General features: G+C 51.6%; 1 protein-coding gene and 1 long non-coding RNA gene across 4 annotated transcripts in view; both read right to left on the bottom strand.

The window, feature by feature from the left end:
* The window catches only part of KLHL29 (kelch like family member 29), a 312,994-nt gene that overhangs the window by 164,571 nt on the left and 123,184 nt on the right, over positions 1 to 25,239 (bottom strand). The window lies entirely within an intron of this gene.
* Positions 1,502 to 23,927, bottom strand: LOC147582288 (uncharacterized). The gene is made up of 2 exons (XR_015248934.1): positions 16,334 to 23,927; positions 1,502 to 1,846 (listed from the first exon to the last, which is right to left on the bottom strand). It is a non-coding gene; the product is annotated as an uncharacterized LOC147582288 (long non-coding RNA).

Genomic DNA, 25,239 nt, shown 5'->3' with positions numbered 1-25,239 from the left:
TGAATTCAACAGTGAACTTTGTGCTGATACCCATTCCCTGCTCCGACAATGGAATTGCTTCTTCCCATGTATGTGTGGCCCATTAGATATGGTTTGGGCATTCCAACCCACCCCTGGGGTGAGCACGTGACCTGGCCAAGCAAATCAGTGTGCTCTATCCCCCTGGCCATAATTACTCATTCAAGTTTCTTGGCTCAGACAGACCCAAATCCCTTAGGTCTGATAGAAGAACTCATAAAACAAAGGTCTCTCTTCCCTCAGAATCATGAACAGTATGGGTGCTGTAAGCTGGAGCTGCTCCTGGCCATCTTCCCTGGTTGTGAGGAGGAAGCAATCTGCAGTGCAGAGAATGAAGCCAGCCAGAGAGGGAAGCAGAGATGAGAGCCTGACAAGAGTTCTGATATTCTAGGAACTCCTGGGTCTAGCTATGGCGGAAGCTGTTGCCGAAACTTTCTGCTACAAGAGCTAACACATGCTCTTTTTGGCTTAAATTAGCCCGAGTTGGGTTCCTGTCTGCTGCATTCACCAGAGTTCTAGAATGTTCTAAGACACTAGCAGAAGAACTAAGTTTCATGCCTCTTAAGGTGAAGTCTGGGATGTAAGGAAACTTGTTTGTGCCTTTCTGAGGAACAGGAAGTATTCAGAGAGGGAGAGGGAAAGAAAGATACCCAACATGAAAGAAAAGCATGGGCCAGAGCTGCCCAACAGAATTTTCTGTGATGATGGGAATGTTCTATAATTCTGCACTACCCAGTATGGTAGCCTCTAGCCACGCATGGCTGCTGAGGACTCCAAAACTGGCTAATGTGAGCAAGGAACTGAATTTTTCATTTCTCAGACCGTTCCCCATGTATGATGGTTCAATTTACGATTTGTTGACTTTACGATGGTGCGGAAGTGATGTGCATTCAGTAGAAACCACGCTTTGAATTTTGAATGTGGATCTTTCCCTAGGCCAGTGATACGCAGATACTGTCCTGCAATGCTGGCCAGTGGCGGCAGCCACGGCTCCCAGGCAGCCACGTCATCACGAGGGTAAACGACCGATATGCCATTCTGGTCTTCGCGCTCGGTATAGCATTCAATTCAATAAGTTACGTGAGATACTCGACACTTTATTATAAAATAGGCTTGTGTTAGATGATTTTGCCCAACCGTAGGCTAATGGAAGTGTTCTGAGCACACGTGAGGCAGGCTAGGCTGAGCTCTGATGTTCAATAGCTTAGGTGTACTAAATTCACTTTTTTTAAAGTTTATTTATTTATTTTTTTGAGGGAGAGAGTGTGTGGGAGGGGCAGAGAGAGAGAGAGAGAGAGAATCCCAATCTGACAGTGCAGAGCCTGATGTGGGGCTTGAACTCATGAACTGTGAGGTCATGACCTGAGCCGAAATCAAGAGTTGGATACTTAACTGACTGAGCCACCCAGGGGCCCCTTAAATGCATTTTGAACCTAATGATATTGTCAACTTATGATGGGTTTATCAAGACGTACCCCAGCTATATGTTGAGGAAGATCTATATTTAATTTGGATTAATTTAAATAGTACATGCGGCTGATGGCTACTGTACTGGACGTTGCAGGTGTGAACAAAGGTCCCTGGGAAGGAAGTGTGAAGAACAGGGGGGCTCTTCTGAAGAGGCGGGGGCAGGCATGACAGAAGCAGATTGGAGGATGCACAATTGGAAACGGGGAGATTCCTGGGGACACAGACGCAAGTAGCCTGAGGAGGACTGACGAGGGTCTGACGGTGGCAGAAGAGACAGGAAGGAGGCAGATACGAGCAGTCACGAAAGGAGGAGGCACCGGAGCCAACTCGCAGGACTGGGGGCTGGTGTGATGGTTCACTGAAATGAGAAACGCAGGCAGGAGAGGGTGCAGGTGAGCAAGGGAAGTGGAGGGTTTTGGTTTTGGATGTACGGAATCTGAGGTGGGACAGCGTCAGGATGGAGCCCATTCACTAGAGTGTTGGAGGCTGGAGACACAAGGTTTTGGAGCCACTGGGGTTTAGGGTGTAACCGGTCACACTGCAGAAAGACAAACGTATAGCGAGGCTAGGACCGTGAAGAAGATTTGCAGTAAGATGCTGGAAAAGGAGAACAAGGGAGAGATGCAGGAAGTAACCGAAGGAGGTAGAAACGCATTGTACGGGATCGTCCCAGTGTGCTGGGATTATCAGTGAAAGGCTCATTTTTCTTACCTACAGACATATGTTTGAGATAACTGAAATTGATTCCTTTAAATATCCAATCCTAAACCAGAACAAAGCATTTTAGCCGTTTTAAAGACAAAATGTCTTGAAACACACCGCATGCTTCCCAACATGCTGAACAGAATTTAACACAATAGAGACACCGGGCCACAGAGCAGCGTCCTGCGGAGAAGCCCGGCTCATGGAGCAGGTCCACACCACCCAGCCCAGCCCAGCCCAGCCCAGGCTGTGGTGCTTGCCACCCGTGCGCGCCGAATGTGAGAGCTTTGCGGCCGCTTCATTTCCCATTAGCTTCCACCAAACACTGCTCGCGTCTGTTATCTTTCCAACTCCCTCCTTACTCTTGCCAGATCGAGTGCTTGCAAAATTTGCTTTGAATTCAGAATCCAGGTAATCAATCTTAGAGTCAATTTGTATTTTTTTTTTTAAAGAACATTTGTGAATTAAAGCCCCAGGGATGGATGATGAAGAAAGAACGGATTCTGGGTGCACACACTTGGTGATGCCTATTTGTTCTGTCAGCTCCTCAGAGATGATTTCCTGTCTTTTCTCAATATAGGCTCTGGGTAGGAGAAGTTTCCAGATTAAGTGAGAACTGGTGGAAAAAGCGAGGCCCTGACAGTCTTGCCACCCAGGACCTCTTATTCTAAAAAAAGATCAATGGCACACATTGTCACATCATCACAAATGCTGAGGACAGATGCCATACGCTAGAGTTAGTCAAGCTATAGCCCAGAAAACTAACAGAGTGACATATTCTATGAAGTGCCCCCACAAACAGAGATCATTTCTCACGCTCAGCCCCATAAGGCCACAGGCACACTCCTCCTGGTGTCTGGGATGCACCTTCTGGGCACGATTTAGCTTCCTGCATGCCAGGGAACATTGGATGTCTGGGCGGCGGGGAAGTTGACCAAGGGCAACAGATAACCAACCCCTTGTTGGGGGACTAGGCCAAAAGCTTTTAGACATCTCAGTAAAATTAAAACAGAACAAGAATGGAGCCAAGTGGATCTGATGTAGAATTACAAATTCCAGCTCTGCACCGAGACCATCTGGCCTCCTTGCCGGTGACGCTGACTTCAGGCAGCTTTGTTTCCCTTGAGAGTGGTCCCTTGAGAGCTTGTCAGAAACGCAGAATCCCAGGCCCCACCCCAGCCTCCTGAATGAGAGTCTGCAATCTGACAGGTCCTCAGGTGACCTGGGTGTGCACTGAGAGGCACTGCCCTACCCAGTTCAGAGGCCATTGAGGTGCTCAGAGTGGCCCCCGTGCTGGCTGTCAGGACGAGCTGAGCCCCAGCCCTAATTCTGCACCCACTGTGGGGTGAGGTTAGATATATCCTTCTTTTTTTCTGGCCTCTGTTTTCCCAAACGCTGAATGGGGTCCAGCCCAGTGGGTTCAATGACGTCCCCACGTGCTAACCCTCAAAACGAGATCTGTAGGTACATTCGGTGCTGAAAGAGCCACTTTCCTTTGCAGACCAGAGCCTCCTCTCTCCTCAGGGTCAAATCACTGTGGGATTTCAGAAGCATTTCCTCCCCTCATGAAGGCTGGGCATGAATCCTGACATCCTCTGGACACACTCCACAGCCTCCAGCAGCCCAGAATATCAGACCAAGTGATTGTCATTAGAATCCAGCCCTTCCTTCTGGGCTGGTGTATATGGAGGTGCAGGGCTGGCCCAAGACCTGCCTCTCCAGCTCGGTTCAACATGCAGCTTCCTGGAGGTGGCCAACCCCCAAACGCCCGGAATCTTAGCAAAGAGCCCATGGACTATCCCTCCCCAAATACCCAGAAGGGGCCTCCTGCTTCCTTTAGTCCTTGTGGTTCTGTGCTCTAAATCTGCTAACAGATGAATCCTGGGATATTTTATAGTTAAAACAATTCTGCATTCCAAGCACTAATGCAGCTGACATAATATTGGTCATGAGTGGTTAAACAGGATGCCTCCTCTCAATCTGCTGGAGGTGTGTGTGTGTGTGTGTGTGTGTGTGTGTGTGTGTGTGTGTGTCTGTAGTGTTAGTGTTCTGTTTTTCACTATTTGTTAGGTGGGAGGAGAAACCAGAAGTTTGTCTCAGAATGTCGCCGTCCTGGTTTACAGTGTGTGGTATGTAGTTATTGATATCAACCCTAGAGCAAACAGTATGTAATTTCTTTCCACAGCACGGGCTCGGGACTTCTCGATGGATCCTCTTTGGGTTCCCCTCAAGGCTTGAATGCAACAGACCTTTATGGAGAGATATCAGGATTCCACATTCCAGGTTTGTTTTGCAAACAAAAAGGCCAGCAGCCCCTTGTGGAATGCCGCTGTGCCAAGACATCCTGTCCTCCGAGTGTGCAAAGTGTTAGCTGTGAGTTTGAGATGCTGACGGGTGCAGTGTTATGACATTCAGGGGCAAGGCCAATCTGGTCCCAAGGCAGAGGTGGGACAGTTGGCCTCCTTAAGGCCTCAGCCATGTGCCTGTCTGGGAGCCTGGCTCCCTGCTGTGACAAGTACTGAGTGTCACTCTGCATTATAGACCAAGAGCCAACCCACCCTGACAGCCAGGCCCCTTCTACAGAGCGTGCTCTAATTTCTGCGGCTGGGGCCCCCCTGGGTCTTGAGGATGGGGTCACCCCAATTACAATGCTGGATGTTTCCAGCAATAAAGGAAAATCCATCCCCCGGCTGTCAGGTTGAGCCTGCACGTTGCCTGAGAGAGTCAACATGAGAAAATCAAGTTAAACCAGGGGTGTGAGTGTGTCTGTCGTGACAAAAGGACCCCGCATGGAGGAAAGACATTTGTCACTCTGAAAGGGCCTGCACTCTGATCTTAAGAAAGGGGTAGACAGTCAGACACGGTCTGTGTTTTCTATATCCTGGTTTTCAGTACCAGAAGCCAAATCTTCAGCCAAATCTGGCCTCTGGAATATGAGATGTCAAAATTTATGGGGGCCAGGTGGCGGGCTTAGGACTTAAGGTTTGTTTTTTTGTTTTTGTTTTTGGTTCTTTTTCTTAAAATATTTTTTTATTGTGATATAACATCGACTATAAAATTGACCATTTTAGTCATTTTAAGTATACACTTCAATGGCATTGAGGACATTCAGAAGGTTGTGTAACCATCACTGCTATTCATCCCCAGATGCTTTTCGTCTTCAGCTCTGCACTCATTAAACGCTGACTCCCTATTCTTCCCTCTGCCAGCCCATAGCAACCACCCTTCTACTTTCTGTCTCTCTGAATGTGACTCCTCCAGGTACCTCCTACAAGTGCAGTCATACCGTATGTGTCCTTTTGTATCCGGCTTATTTCATTCAGTACAATGTCTTCAAGGCTCATCTATGTTGTAGTATCTACCCATGACTGTAATAGTTCCTTCCTTTTTAAGGCTGAATAATATTTCATTGTATGTGTGTGTGCATGTGTACGTATATATGTATACATATATACACACGTACGTATATATACATGTATAGATATATACACGCACACACACACACACACACACACACCACATTTTTTTTATCCATCCACCCATCTATCCATCTATCCATCCATCCATCCATCCATCCATCCATCCATCCATCCATCCATCGATGGCCCCTGGAGTTGCTTCCACAGTTTGCTTATTGTGAATAATGCTATGAACACAGGCACACAAATATTGGAGGAGCCTCGGGGCTTGCATTAATGTGAACCTTCTGCCCCCTGGTGCAACGTGGCCTCCAGCTTGTGGCTGAGCTGAGAGCCGGTGGTGGGCAGCTCTTGAAAGGCAGGCTAGGGTGTGGGCACAGGGGAGAGAATGGGGGGACACCGATGCACCCAGACCATGTTCAGGGTTGAAAGGGTTATAGTTCCACCAGCGCAGAGGCTGCTCTGCCCCTCTTCTCCTGGAGCAATCCTGTGGCATGCTGGCTTTAGCCATGCTTCTCAATGTCACCTCACCCAAAGTGGAAGAAGAGGACAGGATGACTGGAATACGGTTGGCCAGGGCAGGCTGCACTTTTTTGTTGTTAATTAACTAATTTTATGGAGACGCAATTTCCATAAAGTAACTGCTCAGATCTTAAGTGTGCAGTTTGACAAGTTATGACCAATGTATGTACCTGCATAACCTCCACCCCAATCAAGATGCAGCCCATTTTCATCTGCCCAGAACATTCCTTCGTGCCAAACTGCGTTTTCGCAGCTTCTTTAAGAGCCAGTCGATATCACTGCAGCATCAACAGGGTTAGGGGGCTTATAAAAAGCCTGTTGGGGGTTCGAGGCTATGAAACCCGAGATGTCCTCGGTTCTGAGTCACCACAAAAGTCAGGCTTTTTTTTTTTCTTTCTAATTTTGCAGTTCATTAGCCACCCACAGTGGTCTGGCAAGGGAAGTTTGGCATCACTGGAGCCCAGGACAGACGGTGGGACCCCAGTTTCACTCAGGTCCCATTCACCCTACAAGCCTGTCTCAAGCACATGCTCTGCCTGGCATGGGACTGGGTGCTGCCATGACAGGTAGGGGGACACCGAGCAGAAAACAGGAAGAAGAATGACATCTGGGCTGGAACCCAAGTCTGAATCTTGTGAGACTGCAGAGATGTACCTCATTCTGGCTGAGGCCCCCTGGAAGGCTTTCCAGAGGCAGGGGCGTTCAGGCTAGCCCTTTAAGGCATGCCCAGGACTTCAACAGAAGGCAAGGAAGAGGAGAAAATTCCAGGCCAGGAGGACACTGTGCCAACAAAGGCACTGAGACATAATGAGAGCCATCATTTATTGAATGCCTATTATGTAGTAGGCATTGGGCTAGGTGTTTCACATTCCTGATTTGGTTTAACAAATATAAAATAACGATGACAAGTACCCTACAAGGGAAGGCATATGAGGTACAATGTGGCTAAGTGACTTCCCAGGTTCACAGAGCATTGCCCCTGGATTCAGCCCTGGTTCTGGACATTTCCAAAGCCCATGTTCTGCTGCTTACTGTGCTTTGGGAAGAAATGCACTAAAACCGAAGCTCCAGCCTCCTGCACTGAGGGGAGGTGGGAAAGGGTCCAAGGCTGTCCAGAAAGACATTCGAACAACGGCGGAATTTCAGAGCTCGGGGCTTCCTCGCTTGGTTCATATAATTAAAACGGCAGGAGCGAGACTGCATTCACAAAAGGAGATCTGTAAACTCTGCATTATGCACACATATATCTCTGTGCTTTTAATGTCATAGGAAAATCTTATTTAAAATAATGGGGGCTAATTAGTAAAATTACTTTTCCTAAAAGTGGTCTTGTTTATACAAAACGACCCCAAGCAGGCTCAGAAAGTTGGCAGCAGGGGTGGCCTGTAGTTAGCATGACTACCCAGCAGTGGACCTTCTGGACGAAATCCTCCTCTCTTCATTGCTACAGATGCCCCGAATTTTTACTTATGCTGTTAGTCCTGAGAGAGGAGGGAGTCCTCAAACTATTACAAATGCCATCTCCCTTCCATTTACCCCAAACGCCCCACCCCACCTGGAGCTGACACAGGAGGAGCTTTCCGGAAGCTTCTGCTCTGCCTGGCTTCTATCTGCTAGCCAGGGTCAAGAGGCTCCCTAGAGGTGACACAGAACTGTGTCGGAGATCAGGAGCTCCTTGTGCTGCATCAGCCATGTAACTCCTGGGAGGGGCTCGAATATTCCTTAACACCAAATGCCACGAATCTCTTTAGCACCCCAGCTCAGACTGTCCAGCCTCCTCCCCAAGGTGAGTAGAACACCAGCCTAGAAGGGCACTCTCAGGAAGACAGGCATCCCTGGGTCCAGAGTCCACATTAGCCCTGCAGTCCCAGGAATGGCCAACAGGCAGCTACATTACGAGGCACAGCTTACTTTTACACACACAGATCTGCAAACACACACACACACACACTCACTCTCGCTCACCCTGCACACTCGCACATACACACATAGGCTCTCCACTGCCTTTGGTCACGTGGCAGACAACTTCACGAGCTCCCCAAATACCAGCCCACACAGCGCCCGGTACTCTCAGCTTGGGGTTTCTGAGACACAGGGGAGCTCTCCCCTGCCCCCCACCCCTCCGCCAGGACGCCTCACTGCCAGCTGAGCTCCCCGTCTCTGCCAGTGTGCCCACACAGCTGAGGGGCTGTCTCCTTTCTCCACAAAAGTTCATCTCTCTCCAGTTGGTAGTCTGGAGTCAGGCCAATACCACTCCTTCCCAGAATGCTCCTTGATTTGCAGAGGCCAGAAGCAAATGGCAAACCTCCCTGCCCCGACCCTTCTCACGGTGCAGAGGGCTAGGAGATGACGCTGGGGACGTACCTCCTCCCGCTTGACACCCGTATGCTGACCCACAAACCACAGGCCTCTAGTGTGGATGAGCTCCTGCCCTGCCCCCCCCCCCCCCCCCCCAGGCTTCAGCCACATCTTGCAAGCTCATTACTCCCATGGTTCAGTCTTGAAAGAAGTGTTTTAGCTGCGAAAGAAAGAGGAATTTAGGTTCTAACGGAGCAGCCAGACACAGTATAACTTTGGCGACGTGAGTCCCGTGATGGCCTGTTTGCAGGGGCCTCGCTCTTGACCCAGGAGCAGGGGGCGGTGCAGGGTGCAGGGGGCACCCGCCTGTCTCCATTCTTTCGCAAGTGAAGCACACTGCAAACCAGAGTATTTCTTCTCCTTGCCAGTGAGCCGTTGCTGTCTGTGTACTCCAGGAGGAGGCCATTACAGGGAGTTAATAGAGTTTTAAATTTGTTTTTAAATTTTATAATGCAATTCATCAAATTCGGTGTCTGAGCACAGCATTCACATTCAGACCAGGCAGCATATGTCAAACTGGCCCCAGCCTTCTCCCACCCCGTCCCATCCCCCCAAGTGAAGAAAAGTTAACTCTATAGGGTGACTGTCAGGCATGTGCCCACATGGCGTGAGGAGGGCAGCAGGGTAGTGCTGGTCTGCGAGCGCCATTCTGAAGTTGGTCTAACGGAAAGGCTGGTGACTTATCTGAGATGCTCTGGGCGCCTTTCGTGAGCATGGCAGATACAGGCAGCCCTCAACCTTGGTCGCCTTGTCCAAATGGCCACCTGGGAGTGACCGAAAAGCGGCTCTTTCAGACACGTGTCTGTCAGGGACCGGGTACCAACGAGAATGGGCAAATATCCAGGGCATAGATGTGGAAAAGCATTCACGCAGTCTGCTGATCAGGGACAGATGTGAGCACAATTTCTGCTATTTTTCACCCAGAAGGATTTCCTTTAAGGACATGTTCAGCTGAACTTAGGATCATTATTGTAACTTGGGATCAGCTGCTGCTGAATTGGAAATAAGTGAGATTTACGGGACCACGGATTTGTGAAGAACATCTCGGGCATCAGGACTTGCAGCAGATCCTCTGTATCACTAACGGCAGTCAATCTTGCCTTTTATTAAGCTTTAATAAGTGACTTCGCTTCTAGGGAAAGTTCTAGAATAGACAGTGCCAGGAAGGGAAATCCTATTGGTCCAGGAGCAGACTATAATAAAATAGTGTCCTCCCGGCGGCCCTGACAGCATAGCCTTCAGCTCACTGAGGTCACAGAGACCCAAGAGGGTCCCGTTGCCCAGCACGAGTTGGCAGTGAATGGATGGCTGGGGCATAACTATCGAAGCATGAGTGCCAGCTCTCCTCGGCACAACAAGGGCCCCATCTTGGCACTGAGCTGCTTCTGAAACATATCTGTCCTCAGTTAATGGAACCCACAGGGCAGCGGCACCCTGGGGCCCCAGCTGTCTGGACATAGGTCAGGGAGTGACCACCAGGTGGCCATGACTTTTGGTCGCTACTGATTGGTGGCTTTGTGCTGGTGACAAGCCCCGGGGCTTCTGCTGAGCCCCAGAAATACTCCACCTGCACCTTGCTGAGCGTTCTGATATCGACTTGAGATTTGCACTTGTTAAAAAGAACAGACACAAGAAGAAAGTCAACCCTTCCTTGAAGCCACACACCCAATTAAACACCTTGCACTACTTTTCAACTCTTGGAGGACTTTTGCCTTCCAGATGGAGCTCAGGGCTCTCACCCTACATAGCTTTGAACCTCCTGCTTTTAATTTCACACAAATCAAAAACACTAAGGTGGGGTGGGGCAAGAACCCTGCGCGGCCTCGGCAATGCTGAGCAGATTCAGAGACAGATGCAAAGGACTGGGCACAGGTGGGATGCGGTAGCCAGGGTGGGGCTGGGCTTGGCAGCCGGCAGGGGGCAGGGGATGGGCTGGGATGGAGTAAGAACATCTTGAGGTGAAGGAAGTCTTTTTGCATTCAAGGGCTTGCCGGCTTCCAACTTGCTACTTATTGCATTGAAAAATATTCCACACGATTGAAGAACTATTTTCCAAAACAAAATGCTGGTATTCATCAGGAGGCGCGGGTTGTGCAGTGTGAACAATTCACTTTCGTTAAGTACCATATGGCCGCTGGTAGGAAAACGCTAACATGTTTCAACAGTACAGCTGGGGTAGGGCTCCTTTATTCACCGTGCAGATGGCTCTAATTGACATCTCTCCTAAAACAGGTCTCCAGCATTTCTGCAGGATCATTAGAGTAATTAGTTATTAAATACCATCACCACTTTTAGAGAGGGGGTCTGATCCTTGGCAACATTCCACGGTGATGGAGCTGACAGGTCCCCATGGAGGACAAGCCATGGGAGGGCCTATGGGAAGGGTGGGCTAGCTCCTCCTGTTCGGTGCGAGGCCAGGGGAGGAAAAAGACTTTGTTAATTCCAGAACAGCCCGTTGGAGGGAACTTGGGCAACCAGAGGGCTCTGGGCCAGGGTTCTAGAGCTGGGCTCCTATCTTCTTTAGCTGTGTGACCATACAGCTTCAATCATTCAGACTCAGTGTGTGCATCCCTCAAAGGGGGGTAATCACACCTGCCTTCCTGCCCTGTAGGGCTGAGATTATGCAGTACAGAGCAAATGGAAAAGAGCTGAAAGGAGGAAAGTGCTGTGGCCGAACTGGTTTTGATGCTTATGTTTGAGGTCCAGCCTCGTCCATGCTCACCTCTTTGGCGAGTGACAAGCCGCGGCCTCTCAAGATCTTGGCCAAGCCTGAGACATGGTCCCTGACAGTGTGACAAGTGAGCCCTTATTGTATTGTGACTAGTGCCACAGTCCAGAAGGTCAGTTCAGTTCAGCAGGCGGAGGACTGTGGGGATCACACGTGCAGCCAGAGCACTGAGGCCATCACCCTCCACTACCCCAAGACACAGGGGGCGACCCTATCACAGTCACCTTGTAGACTCAGCTCTCCCTGACCTATCTTGGCCTCCCATGACACGTGCAGGTGGTACTGCATTGCGAATCATGCCACGTTTGTGGCAGAGAAAGGCATCTGGGGAACGCGGAGTGCTCCTAGGAGTTTTTCCGGAAAGTAAATACATGTACCCAAAGGGTAATATGGATTTAGGAAATAGCCTTCACTTTGTGCTCTTTCCCCATTGATCAAGGGTTAATAGCGTGGCATTATTAGTTTCATTTCACAGTCTAATCAGTTTCCTGCTTTATTGATCAAAGGACTTGGAGGAATTGTAATTTGGTGAAGCTGAAAAGGAAACTAGTCGGCCAAGGGAATAAAGCTGGGTGGCTCTGGAGCTCAGGGGCCGTGCGAGGGAGCGCCTGGCCTTGTCCACACAGCTCACCTAACAGGGGCCACGCGATCCACAGGCGTGGATCCACAGGCGTGTAGTCACCTCTCCTTCCTCTCGCTGGTGAACCACTTGGAGGGTGCGGTGTCCAGACCTCACAGTGACTACTAACTAGCATCTTGTAAAGAGCCCCTACCCCAGACCACCTGGAATGCCACTCTGAGCCCCGAACCGGCCCGGGGCTTCATTGTTAAACACCCTCCGTCAGCAGGGCCCCATCTGTGCAATGGAATTTTTTTTTGTCACTTTTTCAAATCAGAATAGAAACAATTTTTAGTCTATAATTATCATTTCTTTTCTCAACAGACAAATGTTTCCTTTTAAATTGTAGGGCGGAAAAAGCAAAGAACAACATTTTAAACCAAAAAGAAAGACTAAAATTAATTTCCTCTTTACAGAAAAATAAAATACAACAGCTCTAAGAAGCCAGGTTTTTTCTTTTCCCAAAAGAGCAACAAATGTAACAGTATAGTCATTGCTACCACTAGTGTCCATATTTAGGAGGCCAGGCCTTGAGGGGTGGTGGGGCGGGGGTTGGCAGGCCTATCTCTGGAGTCAGGCCTTGTACCCTGATCTCCTGGAGGAGGCTGGGCTCCTGATGTCTGATCCGAAGCCCTCGGTTTGGGAAGCGAGCTCGAGATGTAGGGTCCCAGGAGCCAGGGCCAAGCCCTGGGGTCTACCAGTTGGCCCGAGTTTCCTCCTCTCTAAAAGTAGTCCTGCTCCGCTTGCACGGTTGTTGGGAGGATTCTATGGGCTTTGTGACTCTGAAGCGTTGAACAGACCTTGCTGCTTTCACCATGTAGTGAAGACTAACCACACTCACTGTTAAGAAAGAAAGCCTTGCTCAAATGCTTTCTCTGCTGGCAGGCTCCTCGGCCCACCCCAGAAAAGGCATCCCTCCCCATCCTGGCTCTCACGCTCTGACAGCACGCAGCAGGAAAGCTACCGCCAGGCATGTATTTACTGAGCGCACCCTAAGTGCCAGGCCCCGGGCCCAGCGTTTCAGTGCCCAGAGCCGGCAGGGGCTACGGAAGCCTCACGGTGGGGTGAGTGGAGGGGGATTCCCCGGGGAGGGACCGCACGTGCTAAGCCTGCAGGGAGGAGAGGCAGGTTGCTTTTGAGGAGTGAAAGTCGTTCAGTGGAGCCGGGGCAGAGCTTGTGCAGGCGAGGAAGCAGAAAGGCAGGGAGAGCATGTGTCTTCTGGGTGAGGGGTGTCCCACGACTTGCGGGACATGGTGAGGAGTCTGGTTTCAGAATTGGCCAACAAATGACATGACTGCTCACCTGTCCGGGCAGAGGTTCTGTCCCTGCCCCTGTCCTCGGTCTCCTGCACGGGGAAAGGGGCACCACACGTGTGCACAAGTGCATCCTCCCAGTTTGGTGTGGTCACTGCTGATCCCATTCTTACTCCCCAAAGTGAATTCCTTCAGGGGCCACCATTGCCCAGTGCTGTGCCAGTAAATGGTCACCAGCTGGCTCTGGGGGTGATGGTGGTGGTGGGGTGGGGGGGACAAAACAAAACAGCTAGATCCCGATTTATAGCCTCTGCCAGTCTCTCTTGCATAAACACTCCCACTTCGATTGTGAGCTACCGACAGGATGTCAGTGAGCACGGAGCTGGGAGGAGATGTCAACAACGGGCTCTTGGGAGCCACCAAGAGCTCGCCACACTCTCTGGCCTTGCGGATGGGGTTGGAGGGTGGGGCCGTGAAGATGTTGCCCCGAAGCTGTGGCTGCTGCTGTGGGAAGACCCACAAGACCTGTGGCAGGGAGCAGAGCTGGCCCCCACCCTCTTCACACTTCCCCGTCTCTCCCTGCTCTGACCCTCGGTGGCTCTGGTCCACCAGATGCCATCCAAACACCTCACCTGGCATTCAAGGCTTTTTCCCAGCTGGTGCTACCTCTTGCCCTCCCCAGACTCTTCTCCTGCTGCCCTGGCAGAGCCCCCTGCGCCAGCCTCGCTGTCTCCTCGTGGTTCCTAGTCACATCCAGGGCTTGTACACTCCCAGCCTGAGAGCATAGCTTAGGAGGTTCCCTCTACCTGTGACACCTTCCCCCCTGCCTTCTCTGATCATACCCTCCCTGATGCACCACTTCCAAACAAAGCTATCTCCGGAAGCCCACACCCCACCGCATCTGTTGGTAACGAGCTCCACGGCGCACACAGGCATGTCCCTGCTTGACTGCACGCGCTGTGCAACTTCCTGGTAGAGCAAAGACTCCAGAACTTACTGCTCAATGAACCAACACTCCTCATGGCAGGCTCCCAAGTCAAGATTCTTCCTGACCTGACTTACGCTCTGACCTTTGAAAACTTCCTCTCGAGGAAGCAGAGGAAGGCAAGCGTTAGTGTCCAATATTCGTACTTCCAAGGACAAAACGACCATGGGCCAAGGATCTCAGCAACTCACTTGTCACGGCCAGGCAGGGCTAGGGAGATGGCTGGGTGACATTGGGAAGGAGTGCCGTGGCTGTTCCCACCTCAGCGAGACTCTTAGGCTAGGCAGGCAGGGCTTGTGGCAGAGACATAGGATCCCTGTAATGACCCCAAGCAGGTGGAAAAAGGCAACTGGTATCCTGCGCACCTGATAGCTTTCTAAAAATAGCTGGAGGGCCCTGACTCTGCAGGCTCCCCTGTGGGTAGGGGCAGGAGCTGGAACTCACGGCTGTTGGGTCACTAAGCTTCAGAGGAGTGAGGCAAGTCACAGCTGGTTCTGTACCTTACCCTTCCTGGACAGGGATGAAGCTGGGCCCCAGCCAGACACACAGCCAAGGACTGGGCCTGGCCAGCATCACCTCCTGCTTACCTCTGCCCCACCACCTTGGGTTAGGCACCCTTCCTTGTCTGCTGTCACACGGGAAGGGTAGGGAGACAGCAGATGCCAGCAGGCTCCAGGCACCATCTCTTTTTGGCCAAGGGACCTGGGTACACAGACATTCTCCTCAAACCAAGGCACTGACAGCATCGAACAGAAATGTCATGATCCGAAGCCACGTGGCATAGGAGGAAGCAAGAAAAGAAAGGAATTCTCCGGGCCAAGCCCCAGAAGTCTCCTCTGCCCTCCTGCGGGACCAGGCTCAGGAACAGGCAGTGGGCAGCGGAACAAAGGGAGAGTTCTTCTCTTTCAGGGGCAGGCTGGGCCTTCTCCACTTCTCAGAGTGCCAGTTTCCTCCGGCTTCCTCCTCCCTCCTCCGTGTCTAGACGGGAACACTTAGCTCCCGGCACCCTTAAGTGGTGCCTTTGGCCTCCTTTCCTGGGGACCAGGTCTGTGGCTGCACCTGGGTGCTACACTGACTCAGGGAAATGTTTCAAAAACAAATCCCACTCATTAAAAGTTACAGTATGTATTCTTATGGGCCAGGATGTCAGCAAATTTTGGAGATCGTGGTCACCCAGCCAAGAACCGAAGTCTAAGAGGGTTTGAATAAAAAATTATAGGGAAGCAAAATTACTTTCAAATAAGATCCCTGACAAATATAAATTGCCTCCCACCCTGCCCGTACCCCCCCACCGCCTCCCAGTTCCCCAATACACATATACTTGGAAAATGCCTTTCCAATTCTATCGCTGAGAGGCAAGAAAACTGGGAAGCTTTTGTTTTCCTGGAACATTTTCACAGCAAATGTGCTCCTCTCCTGGCCAACTCCTTCAGAAACCCTGACTTTTAAACACGGGATGTGTGCTGGGTCTTGGGAGGGACACATAGCATTGCATGTGCTGAAAAAGCTGGCATGGCCAGCAAAGAAACAGAACAGAGAACCAGAGAGCTCCTCGATGCCGCCGCCCCGGCCCCGGCCCCCGCCCCGGCCCCCAGCTCCTCCCTGAGTAGAAGACCACGGCCCCCCGGCTGCACGCTCCCCCCTCACTCGCACCGTGCCTTGCCCGGATCATGTTGCTGAAATGTGATGCCTGGCCCACCAGCCTGCCAGCAGCGCGGCCACCCTGGCCCAAGTGAGCCCGTAAGCCACCCACCCGTTAGCTGTGAACATCTATCATCTATCAGCGTGGCACCTCTTACGAGTCCCCGGGGACGCAGCATCTTCCGGCCTTCCTCAGCCCCTCTGAACACCAGCTTCTGCACGGAGCCCAGGCCTGCCCGGCTGGTGCCCGTGCCACCGCGCTGTCTTCTGCCCTCCCGGCCAGCTGGCGGGTTGGTGTTGCGGAGAGATTCAGACGAGGAGCCAGCGCTCCTGGGGCGGGCTCTGGTGCTCGCGAGCATGGCACTGAGCAAGTCCCCTCACCTCTCCGGCATCAGCTTCCTTCTCTGAGAGATGGGAATACTCGGGTCTACCCTATCCACCTCACGGAGGTGTCCTGGGGAGCCAAAGAAACCCCAGGTGGGGAGGGGGTTGGGGAGAGGAAAGCACGAGGGAAAAAGTCATTGTGGTGACAGGGCAGGGCTGGAGGTGCCTAGGCCAGTCCCAAGGGACGCACAAGCCTTCCTCCGTGAATCGTCTCTTTGTGAGAGAAGCACTTACTTCAAGGTTCCTGTTTCCTCTCTGCCAGCAGGAATTGTAGGATCGCTGCCAAGCCCAAGCGGTACAAACAGCAAATAATCACTTGGATGAGAAGCCTGTTGCAATGAGCCTTTGCTGGGGACAAGGTCGGCCGGCAGCTTGGCCTATAAATCAGTGCTCCCTCCTCATCTCATTGGCTCTCGCCAGATGAATTGGGCCCTTCCACAGCCCCCACCATCGGCCCTGCACGCAGTAGGGATTCAGGCGGTGTCTGTGGAGCTGAGTGACTGCGGCAGCAGCTGGGGGTGGGAAGGGGCGAAGCCCTGTCCACTCAGATCGGAGATTCACTCCATACGGCCGAGGCAAGGGGACAAATCCCAATCAGACAGCACCTCGGGCTGGCGCTGGGGCAGCCGTTCACCCTGCCAGCCGTAGCTAAGAGAGATTTCAGGGGGTGGGGAGCCGAGGGAGGCTAGAACGAACATACTTACTGTATTATCTTGCAGCAGTGATAAGACTAAAATTTTAGGATTTTCTTAATGAGACTCCTGCATTCGCAGGTTTTCCTTATCAGCGCTGGCAAGAACCCCAGTTTAGCATTTATGTCTTTTGCCTTAGAATGGAAGAAGGATCCCAAGAGGAATTCGAAAAACTCACTCTGGGGGAATACCTCTGTGCCCTCTTTTGCTTTCCTCATGGAATGAGCGCCCTCTGCCCCCGGCCCGCCCCAGACACGCTATGCTGTTTACTCATTGGCATCCGGGTGGCGAGCTTTCCCGGTTTGGGGTTCGCTGAACAAAATGCACATTGGGGCTGGGAAAGGAACCTTTGGAAGTTAGAATGCCAGGCAGTTCAATATGCCTCTGCCCTCCCTCTCTCATCTGAGGATCTGGAACCTCCTGCCCTCCCCCAGGGTCCATAACCACCCCTGAGGGGCAGGTGCACATGCCCTAACACTCCATTCTACTGCTCTAACACCTGTCCACAGGGGCAGTTCTTTGGGGATTGTGATTGGGGCAAGCAACCACAAAATCGGGCTCATATAGTGAGTGCTCACATAGTTGGGGCAGAGTTTACTCTGTGCAAACTCTGTGGGGGTGGGGGGACAGCCACATCCCCCATTTTACAGGTGTGCAGCCTGGCCCCTGGAGATGGTTGGTGATGTGGCACCATCTAGAGAGAGCCGACACTGGAGGCAGGAATAAAACTGCAGTGTGGACCTAGGGCTGGGGTTGGAGGAGACCTGGGTGTCTCCTCTTGCACTCCAAGTCCTTGGGTCCCCTTGGGGCACCCAGCTCTGTGGGAAGAGAACCCCGGAAGGCCTGCCTCATCTTCCCATCCCACTTGGATGCCTACCTAACCTTGAAAAAAAGCATTTTTTTTTTTCCTGATCAGATTTCAAAAGGCAAAACATCTCAATCCGCCTGGAAATAAAGGAAGAATGACCTCTCCTTTATCCCAGACACAGCCACAGTCCAGAAGTGATCAAACAGAGCCTTAGAATAAGCAAAATGGATGGCATCACTGTGAAGAAGCCCCTGGTTCACCGGAAAGCCCCAGCGCCCTTGCTGGTCACCTATGAACGCTTCCTCCACGCACAGTTGTACCAAGTAGGTCCAAGGCAGGCAAGGGGGTGCTGCTGCTTCAGGTGAGACATGACTGCGGCAAGTTTAATGGATGAGGATGAGAAAAGATGCAGAGAGACCATGAAAGGCAGGATAGCCTCAGCAAGCACAGCAACTTTTGGGTTTCAGTTCAGGGTCAAACATCCTAACTACCCTCACAGGACCCCTGGGCATCAAGGCATTGCTGCATAACAAATGATACTTAAAAAAAAATTTTTTTAATGTTTATTTATTTTGGAGCAGGGAGGGGAAGACAGAGAGGGAGACACAGAATCTGAAGCAGACTCCAGGCTCTGAGCTATCAGCACAGAACCCGAGGTGGGGCTCGAACCCACGAACTGTGAGATCATGACCTGAGCTGAAGTTGGACGCTTAACTGACTGAGCCACCCAGGTGCCCCACCAAGTGACACTCTTAAGGCTGCAGACTGGGTAGGAGGACAGGCTTTGGAATTCAACAAAGCCTTGTGTCCTGGCTCTGACATTTATCTTTTGTGTGTTCTTGAGAAATTGGCTTGAACATTTTGAACCTCTGTCTCCTCCTAGGAAATGGGGATTCTGCTGCGGGAATGAGGCTGTCTGTAAAGCACTCGGTGGACAGTGCCTGTGTCATACAGAGAGTGGTCCCCTGGATGAACACTGCTGTGGAAGAGGGGAGTGGGTGAGTAGTCCCCTCGGGAGGATTTACCCAAAACGTTTCAAACAAAAGAGAGTTAGGGCTCTACTGGAGGTCAAGGTGACAGAGAAGAATACCCAGAGGAGAAGCTGGAGGCAGTGTGGCTGGGAATGAAGGCGCGGCGCCCCCATCACCTATGGGACACCTGTGGGTACCAGGCACTGGTTAAGGTACTTGATATATCTGATCTAACTTCATCCTCCCAACTTGGCTGTAGTTACTATAAAACTCCACTTTACAGGTGAAGAACCTTACACAGGAGTGAAGAAGACACTTTCCTAAGGTTACACAGCTCATAAGTGGGATTCAAATACAGATTTATCTGAGTCCAAAGCCAGTTTCTCAATCCCCACACCAGGTAGAGGGGCAGGGAGGGTGGGGCTTCACAGAAAACCCACAGGGAGGTATTTGCAGACACCACAGAGGAGGTGGAGAGGGACAGCCACCGGGCCTGAACAGGCGAGGAGCTCCCGACTCCCGACTTCCAGCTGGCCGTCATGCCAGCAAATAGGCCGAAAGGCAGGCTGCACCTACAGCTTCAGGGTGCCAGAGAGAAGGCCCTTGACCCTGACCCACTTGTGAAGTCCAAGCATCAGTCCTGCCGGTGGTTTGTGGTATGGTTGAAGGGAAGGAAGTCTACCTAGAAGCTTCCAGCACATGAGCCTCACCTCCGAGGGCTCTCCTACACAGCGGGCAGTGCCCACACAGGAGGCCTTGGGCCCAGAGACCTCTGGATTGCCAGTTGGGGGAGCCCCCTGTATCAGCCCCTCCCACATACACCCCTGCCCAGGCTCCTTGCCTCAGATGGCTGGTAGAGAAGAGACACAGAGAACACAGGAACTCTCCATCATAAACCCTCCTAGTTCTCATCATCTGGGCTGTGAACACAGCAAAGAAAAAAAATACCTACAAATAAAACACCAGAGTGAGGGAGAGGGTCTTTGTAAAATGTGGGCAGTAATCCGAATTTGTATCCAGAGAAAAATGACAACTGTTAAAACCCTAGATGCAACCTGAACTCTGGTTTATGATAATGTAACATTTCCGGCAATAATATTCGGGGAGGAAAGAGATGAAAATGAACTGAACTTTATTCAGGGATCTCATTACTATGAGTATGGTTCCTTTTGCTAAAATACAGAAATATCTATAATGAGGATTTGTGTTGTCCTAAGAAAAATGTATGAAAAAATAGCCTTAAAGCACGGGAAAACTTTTATGTGCTATAATGTAGAAGTTGCTTCCCCTTAAAGAGCTGGGGTATGTAAATAGTCCGCTGAAAAAAGACTTGTGTAATTAATCACTGGAACTACCCTTCCCAGTGAGTTTTGGTGGTCTCACAGTCTTGGGACCCAGGAGACAGGAGTCAGGGCAGTGGCCTAGTCTTGACTTCTGGCCAGGGGTGGGAAATCCCAGTGAGTTCACTCCTTGGATTCCAATACAAGCAAACAAGGCATGCTTTGTTCTCTTTCTCCCCACTGCCCAGACGAACCCAGCATTAAGGCTTTGTTTTTAAGTAGTCAATGAATCACAGAAGGTCAGACTGAAACAGGTTCCTGCAAAGGCTCCTCTCCCTCCAGCCCTCCCATTGCACAGATTAGCAAACTGAGGTCCTGGGAGGCTCAGGCACTTGCCCTGGATCTCGGGAAACTGCAGAGGCCAAGCCTGAGAAAATGAACACAATGCTCACCCCATACCCAGGACCCCATCTCCAGGGGGATCTGGCTCTGCCTGGGCTGCAGTCTATTTGACCAAGGGCTGTACCCTCCCATGGATTGGCCCCAATCCTCCTCAATGAGGCGGGGAAGTCTTCAATCCCATTCTGCTCTCCCTGAGTCTCCCTTACCTGGCTTCCCTCCTGGGTGGGAAGGTGGTTTATGCTGACACCCTCCCTGCTGACAGCCCTCAGGCAGGGTGACACCAGTCCTGGGTCAGAGCCCAGTCCTGACCTGGGGCCGGCCTGGCCTGGCTGGGTGCTGTAGCAGCTGTCTAGAGGCCATGGTACACTGGCCAGCAGGGAGTCAACAGATAACATAGAAGGCGTATTCTGGGGCTCAGTTAGCAGGTGAGAATGTCCAGGAGGAGGAGGAGGGGTGGAGGAAGAGGACAGGGAGCCAGAGCCCTGGGTAACCCAAAATCTGAGGGGGTGATGGCTGGAGCTGGCTAGAAAAAGTGTCCTGGATGGAGAACTGTGGAGTGGCCAGGTGAGGTTGACAGCAAGGGAGGAACATGGCACAGGGTCAGTTTCCCCAGGGAGGCCCATCCCCACCTGGAGGCTGTGGCTTCCAGTGCAGCCTCCTAGCACAGGCTGCCTGCCTTAAGGGCCTCGAAACAGCCCTGGGCCTGGAAGTGCCTCTCAGGGCACTGGGTGCAGAACTCCCGGAAACGAGCCCCTGCCTGGCAGTGCTGGCCCTCACTGGGCTCACAGATCAGGCCCCGTCCCTACGCCCGGGGAGTCACTAATAACAAGAAAGCATTGATTGTCCAAAGGGGATGGGGCACTTTGGCTGCTTCTTGACCTGGTCTGGGAGTTTGGGCTCCATTCACCATCAGAGCCACTCTTTTTGGGGGACAGTCCCTGGATTCATGATATGGGGGCAGGAGAAGGGAGGGGCTCTGAGTCCCCGTCCTAATGGCCTGAATGCTCACCCCTCTCTAGAGGACCAACACTTCACTCATGAGTCAACCAGGTGGACTTCAGCTCTTCTTCCCTTTACTTCCAAGTAAGAAAAATATGTCATAATGAACCCCCCTCCCCCGAATATTTCATGCAAATCTTGAAGAGGCAGGGTGATGTGAACAAAGATTTTCTACTCTAGATCCCCCAGGGGCCAGAGGAAGGGACCTGCTGGCCTGAAGACTGAGCCTGCACTAGTCAACTGGATGCTCCTGAAAGCTAGTGTTATGCCGGCGACATAAGTCCCCAGCTCACCGCACCTGTCTGCTTCCCAGTGATAATTAATAATAACCATTGCAGTAGGATTCACTATAATTACTACTCCTATCCCACCCTTTTTTGAACACTTATTATGAGCTGCACATTATCTCATTTACTCATCACAAGAGCCCTCTGCAATAGGTATTCTTATCATGCCCATTTTGTAGATGAGAAAACTGAGGCACCAGAGGTAGAAAGTGACTTGTAGCTGATGCAAACAGAAACACCTATGTCCCTCTCCCATATCATTAACCTTGCAAAGCTCAAAGAGCAGAAAGCCAAGTGTATTTGAGGCAAGAAGTTGGTGCACTAAAGCACTTTGCTAAGGGTGGGAGCTGGTGAGCAAAACTCAGCCCAGGTAACAGGGCCCCTCGAACAGCTGTCCAGCCACCCAGCGTGGAGGGAGACACGGAGGAGGAATCCCATCACGAGAGAAACGGAAACCATAAGAGTCTGGTATCCCCCCGTGTCTGCATGTTAAAAAGATGAAAAGAGAATCTGCAAAGGCTGATCATTTCAAATTTTATATTAATTGGGTTCTTTTAAAATTTTTTTCTGTCAAATTGCTTATATTTCTAAGTTTTAAGAAAAAAAGAAGTTCACAGATGGCAGGCCCCTGGACTGGAAGAGTGGACTCTGTGGCCTCTACTCCACAAGGCAGCTAAGGGGCCAGACAGAGGCTCGTCAGTCATCAGCCTGGCCCAGGCCCCTCTGCCTCCCCTTCCCTGAAGCCCCATTGTCTACCGTCCTCAGAGCGGCTGGCACAGATGCACATAAGTGGGGGAGACTCAGTTCTGTGCCCTGGGCACTGCTACTCCACCTCAGGCCAGACCATGAGGGCTTTGGAAGCAGGGGTTCTATGCTCTAATTCTACCTTTGCCTCCCCAGGGCACAGACCAAGCCCAGACCAGGGTCCTGTGCATTTGCTGATTAGCTAACTGGCCTGAGCGGCTACTTCCCAGACCCTTGCTAGTGAGCAGCTCAAATCCCAAAATATCTGCCAGGAAGTCGGCTGTTTGTAACTCAGATCGTTCTTCCCTGTACAGACAAAGCCATCGATGGTCGTGGGGCTGCAGGGCTAGACCACTAAGGCCAATATCAGAATCTAGCTTGCTGAGTCGTGGCAAAAAAGCCCAAATTATGTGCATTGCCCCTGGAAGGTCTGCAAAGTGGGTGGCAGGAAGAGGAGAGGGAATGGGCTTCTTTTGTTTCTTGGTGCTGGCATTGAGTTTGGCCAGTTTAGCATTGTCATGCATGGGTGTGCGTGTGCACGCATGTGTGCGTGTGTGTGTGTGTGTGTGTGTGTGTGTGTGTAAATTAAGAGGAGTCTGGTTGAGTGTTTAAATCAACAAATCTGGAAACCATAACAGTTGGCTTTGATCAGTGCAATTGCTGGGCTGCATGCAGAGTGCTGTCTGACCAGCTGCTCCTGGTCAGCTCAGTAGGTACACATGGCCCCAGAGAGTCTTCTGGAAGTGAGACCCTGCCTTGGCTTCTCTCCCCACTTCCTCTACTCCTCTGATAGCCAGGCTGGACAGGAGAGGAGGGATCCATATGATACCCTGAAGCCAAATCAAGGAGACTCAGAGAGTCCCTTCAAGCACTATAGGGCACCAGGGACCCTGTCGTCCAGGTCAGTGTCTATTAAGGTCAGGGCTCAGACAGTCTGACCAGCACTCATTGCTTGAGAATCGCCATTGATTACTTAACCCTCCAATAAAGCATGCTTTGCTAGTCCCATCCCTTGTGGGGGATAAATGTCGGCCACCAGCTAAGGCCAGGCTTCCCCATGTTCCTCACTTGTTCACTCATGGAGCTTCCACTGAGGACCACCCGCTCTGTGCTCAGATACCATTGGGGCTGGAACTCCTCAGGCTGAGTCTTTGTCCCAAGTGAGTGCTCAGGCCCTCAGGGCAGACAGGATGGCCTGGTGCTATGCAAGGACCTTGTCCCTGACTGTGCAGAGGTGTGGTATCACTGGAGAGCAGTCTGTGAACTTGCTCTCTCACACTATCATGTGGAGTTTGGGCCTAAATGAATTCTGTGCCCTCCACATGCTCTTTGAGCTATAGTGCAAGTCTGATGTCCATCCACGTTCATGGAACATCTCCTATGGGCGGGGTGCTAGGCTGGGTGCTGGCCATGTTGAATAAAGGAAGACAGCATTCCCACCTTTGCGGGGGGAAGTTCATGGTTGGTAAGAGTTCCACAGAACACAGGGAGCTGTGGGAACAGGGACAGAGGCCCCAAGGCCCGCAGGCTCGGCTGGAAGAGCTTTCCTGGAGGAGATAGTGATGTATCATCTGCAAAGTGGGCATGCCAGGTGAAGAAGAGAGGAAGGGTATTCTAGACAGAGAAACCACCTTAGTAATGGAAACAGAGTCCCAGAGTGTCGGGGTCTGGCAGGGGGTCCTGTCAAGAACAGCCAAGGGCCCGGTCTAGGGCAGTGATGGCAGAGATGGGGAGGAAGGCACGTGGGGAACAGTCAGGAGGTGGTTTTGGTAAGACTTGGCAGTTGAGTGGCCACTGAGTGCAATAATGAGTGCCTTCTGTGTGCTGGGCTAGCAATGGGGTGGAGGGAGACAGAAGTATCTGGGAAGAACCCCAGTTTTCAGGCTGGAAAGAGTGAGGGGTGGTGACACTCTCCTGGGATTGGGAACACTGGAGGAGGAATAAGTTTGGGGACGACGCTGAGAGAAGCAGAGCAGCAGAAAGGCCGCGTGGGCTCTGCCCAGGTGAGGTAGGCAGGATGGAGACTTCCAGGTCGGGGACCCGACAGAAGTGAACGCAGCGGGGACAGATGGAGTGTGGTCTATTTCAATGAAAATGAAACTCAACCCTCTTCCCTGAGTCCAGATGTTTGAGTTATGAGAATCAGAGTTTGCCCATCATGCCCCAGACGCGGCCCCTCTTTCCAACTGCACCTCACTGACTGATGATATCTGTGTACCTTATGTGTCAAGATCCGGGCTTTGTGGCCAAGTAGCTTCTTCCTCAGTTTTGCAGATAGAGGCGCCAGAAATTCTGTCACTGGCTGTCCTTGGACCCCTGCTGTCGGCCCTCACCAAGGAAGCCAAGGACACTTGTCAGGATGAGTAAGATGGAGGGAAGCAAACCTACCGGGGCGTCTACAGCAATTTCCAGGGAAAACCATCTGCGCAGCTTCCTGTGAGGCTGTGGCTGTCCACCACCCCGTGCTCTGGTCCCAGAGGCCACTTAAGGGCTCTCTGATCCCGGGAACCATGGCTCCAAGGCCCCTCCTGCTGGTCCTCCTCTGCCCAGATCTCCAAAGGAGGCTGGAGGGTTCCAAGAACAGGAAAAGTGGGAAGCCCGATGCATACAGCTCCTCAGATGAAAAACCAGCAATTGCATTCCAGGCTCCTCGGAGGCTCCCCAGCCCCACTCCCTGGCAGCATAATTACAGATGCCTCCCTCCTTACAAACCCTTCCTACGCACTGCATAAAGGAATACAATTTCTGGCTGTCCAAATTACAAGAGACCATAATGCACAAAAGCAATAAACACAGGTTCTAACAGCAATCAGATACCACTTATCGTAAACAATGGTTTTTGTGATTTATTGCGTTTGAAGCAGGTTCAGCATTACTCCTTAGAAGATTTGGTTATTCTTGTTTTCAAGCAGAGTTGCCGGCAGCCAGCTGACGTCAGAAAAAATTGCTCAAGCACA

This window comes from Puma concolor, chromosome A3, assembly GCF_028749965.1.
Source record: "Puma concolor isolate L17-30 chromosome A3, mPumCon1.1.hap2, whole genome shotgun sequence".
Lineage (NCBI taxonomy): Eukaryota > Metazoa > Chordata > Mammalia > Carnivora > Felidae > Puma > Puma concolor.
This window is presented reverse-complemented; position numbering and strand designations above follow the sequence as displayed.